The sequence below is a fragment of the Triticum aestivum genome, chromosome 3A (assembly GCF_018294505.1).
Source record: "Triticum aestivum cultivar Chinese Spring chromosome 3A, IWGSC CS RefSeq v2.1, whole genome shotgun sequence".
NCBI lineage: Eukaryota > Viridiplantae > Streptophyta > Magnoliopsida > Poales > Poaceae > Triticum > Triticum aestivum.
This window is the reverse complement of record NC_057800.1, coordinates 44,123,761-44,127,539: the sequence shown is the minus strand read 5'-3', so window position 1 is coordinate 44,127,539 and position 3,779 is coordinate 44,123,761.

Sequence of the window (3,779 nt, the reverse complement as noted above, 5' to 3'; positions counted from 1 at the left end):
CAGAGCCCTCCCGATGAACAGGACCCCCGTTTCGACTGTAGGAGGTCCGTTTCGTCCGTTTTGCGGTAAGCCACACCCCTCCCGATCAACAGGACCCCCGTTTCAACTGTAGGAGGTCCGCTTCGTCCGTTTTGCGGTACGCCACACCCCTCCCGATCAACAGGACCCCCGTTTCGATCGTAGGAGGTCCGTTTCCTCTGTTTTGCGGTACGCCAGACCCCTCCCGATGAACAGGATCCCGTTTCGAACGTGGCCGGTCAAACAGAAGGCCGTTCTCTCCGTTCTGCGGTACGCCAAGCCTCGTTTCCATCGCCTGTTCCCTCCAAGCCCTCCCGATGAACACGACCACGCATTCCGTTCCGACCCAACCGGTTGGCTCCCACGCGTTCCGTTGCCTCCCGATGAACACGACGCATTCCGTTGCCTCCCCATGAACACGACGCATTCCGTTGCCTCCCCATGAACACGACGACGACACTGTTTCTCCATTCCGACCCAGCCATGTACACGAGCCCTGGCTGTATGTATGCGCGAGTAGGCGTTCGAGACCCCGCCCGTATGTACACATACGTGGTCGTATTTTCTTTCTTGCACCCTGGCCGCTGTACGTACGTGTACATGCTACGTGCGCGCCTCTACTACGACACATGCGCGCCTCTACTATGACACGTGCGCGCCTCTACATCGACCAGTATGTACGTACACGTTCGCGACCAGAATGACAACGCTACGTACGCTTCGACCAGGTGGGTCCCGACTGTCAGGCACTTCCTTGCGTGCGAAGATGTAGCTGGTGGGTCCCAGCAGTCAGGGGGGCGAATCGTTTTTTTTTCGGACGCACTTCCTTGCGTGCGAAGATGTAGCTGGTGGGTCCCAGCAGTCAGGGAGGCGAATCGTTTTTTTTCCGGACGCACTTCCTTGCGTGCGAAAGTGTAGCTGGTGGGTCCCAGCAGTCAGGGGGAAACGTTTTATTTTCGCAAAATACAGTGGCCCGTCCGGTGGGTCCCAGCTGTCAGGTGGAGGAATCATTATTTTTCGCGTAATAAGGAGGCACTTCCTTGCTGCGACCGTGGACCCAGCTGTCAGCCTCTCAACGTACAGTCCACGTCCGATGGAAGTTGTTCCTTGACCACGTTGACCACGCCGCGCCGAGAGCACCAGGGCGGTGGACGACGTCGAGGCCTAGGAAGGGGACGACAGGGAGCCGGGGAAGACGCGGCAGTGGAAGCCCGCGCGGAGAGGAGTATGAGGGTTCACTGGTTCGGCTGCGGTGTGAGGCTGCCATCACCGCAGGGCCTGGCCGGCGGTGGGAATAGTAGGGGGCGGTGAGGCCTCCACGGCAGCACAGCCGGCCATGGGAGGCAGGAGCATGCGGCACGACCGGCGCTGCTTTGGGCGGCTGGAGCAAGAAGACCAAAGGTTGAAGAAGCACTACGGCCGTTGGATGGACATCGTACGGTCACTGGAGCTAGAATCGTTCATATTGACTAAAGTTGACAAAGGCCCCCATCCCAGTCAACTTAGTAGGAACACAAGTCAGCCTCTCACCATGGTGGGTCCCAGCTAGCAGGGGGAGTATTCATTTTTTGTGCGTAATAAGTAGGCACTTCCGGTGGGTCCGAACTGACAGCGGGGGAAACGTTTTTTTTTCGTGAAATATGCTGGCCCGTCCGATGGGTCCCAGCAGTCGGGGGGAAACGTTTTTTTCGCGAAATAAGGTGGCCCGTCCAGTGGGTCCCTGCTGTCAGGTGGAGGAATAATTATTTTGCGTGTAATAAGGAGGCACTTCCTTGCGGCCGCCTGGACCCAGCTGTCAGCCTCTCCACGTACAGTACTCTTCTGATGGAAGTCGTTCGTTGACCACGTTGACCACGCCGCGCCGAGAGCACCAGGGCGGTGGTCTGGACGACGGCGAGGCCTAGGAAGGGGACGACGCGGAGCCGGGGAAGATGCAGCAGTGGAAGCCCGTGCGGAGAGGAGTACGAGGGTTCACTGGTTTGGCTGCGGTGTGAGGCTGACGTCGCCGCAGAATAACATGGGGTGTGGGTGAGTAGAGGGATGGCCTGGCCAGCGGTGGGAGTAGTACGGGGCGGTGAGGCCTCCGCGACATCACAGCCGGCCACGGGAGGCAGGAGCACGCGACACGACCGGCGCTACTTTAGGCGGCTGGAGCAAGAAGACCAGAGGTTGAAGAAGCACTACGGCCGTTGGATAGACATCGTACGATCACTGCAGCTAGAGTCGTTTATATTGACTAAGTTGACAAAGCCCTTGGTACGCGTCAACTTAGTAGGCCCACAGCTCGGATTTGGCAGAGAACATATAGCCCATTTGCGATTTGTAAGAATGTACAGCCCATTTTTTAATTCTAATGGAATTTACTACAGCCCATTTATAGTTTGTTAAAAGTACAACCCAACTTCTAGCTAGGACAACGATTAATAATTTCAAACAACCGCTCAAAACAGAATTAAAAAAAAAATCCCACATTTTGATGGGATCCGAAATATTTTTATCCGAAATTTCTAGTCAGGTTAAATATAATTTCAAAATAAAGTTGTATTACGTTAAAATCCAACGAAATATTACGCGCGCAACAAGTAATGAAATTAAAATTTTCAAATTCCAAAAATAATATATTTTTCAAACTAATTACGTGTTTGGTGCATAGTAACTGTCCAGTTATTATAATTACATCCCATTTATTATTTCTTAAATTCCATTTTTTGTTAAGCCTAATGCATACCTCCTAGAAAAGTTTGCGGCCCAGCGGGGCGGAGAATAACAAGTTGACCCGGATATTGTGTACAACTGTCGGCCCAGTTGCATTGCTGATGTTGAAAAAAGGCCTGTGTAGTACAGTACAATCTAACATGGTTACTCAGCCCACATTCAGCGACGCCGGAAAGGCCCAAACAAGACTTCTGTACAACTTTTTGAAGTCACTGAGCTCAATTAATAGCTTAAGAAAAAAGTTAGATTACAGTGGAACCTAATTAAAAGCTGTCACGAGCAAATAAATAATTCAACGGGTCCCACTTATGCATGCACGTGTGTGTGTGTGTGTGAGAGAGAGAGAGATAGAGAGAGACCCATTGGTCGATGCTTGTAAATACATCTTTCAGCCATATGCATTGCTGATGCTCAGTAAAAACTTATATAATTGACACAATCATATAGAACATCATAGCACACTGAACTTGCATACAAAAATTTCACGCAGGTGGCACAATCAGGATGGAAGCAATAGATCGCTACGGGAAGGGCTATGTTGAAACCAACGAAGTCGTACATAACGGTTCATCGTCTTTATCAATGACGGGGAAATATCTTGAATATTGTGCAAAGAGAACAGACAGACAACACAATAAGTTCTGCTAGCACATTAAGTTAACGTACAACCTTTCTAAAAAAAGTTCAGGTACAAAATTAGAACAGGTCACAATCAAATGTACTGGCATATCAGTGCTTCACACCCATAGCTCGGATTTAACTAGTATCTAAAAAGATTCAGTTGTTACCTCAAAGTAGAGCACATCCAGGCAGCCAGCCCTGCCTCTTCTCCCAAAGAAGCAGTGGCCTCCGCCGCGCAATGGAGTAGGCCCTGTGCCATCCATCGTTCCGAGCAACACGGGGAAAGTCTGACGTTGACTCCTGTAATGGACGTCGTCGACGGACCCTGGCACCAGCGGCCGCGGCAGGACTTCAATTGATGGATTGACCACTTCTTCGACATGCACGAACACTCGATACAGGTACATCCCTAACGTGGTCCGCGG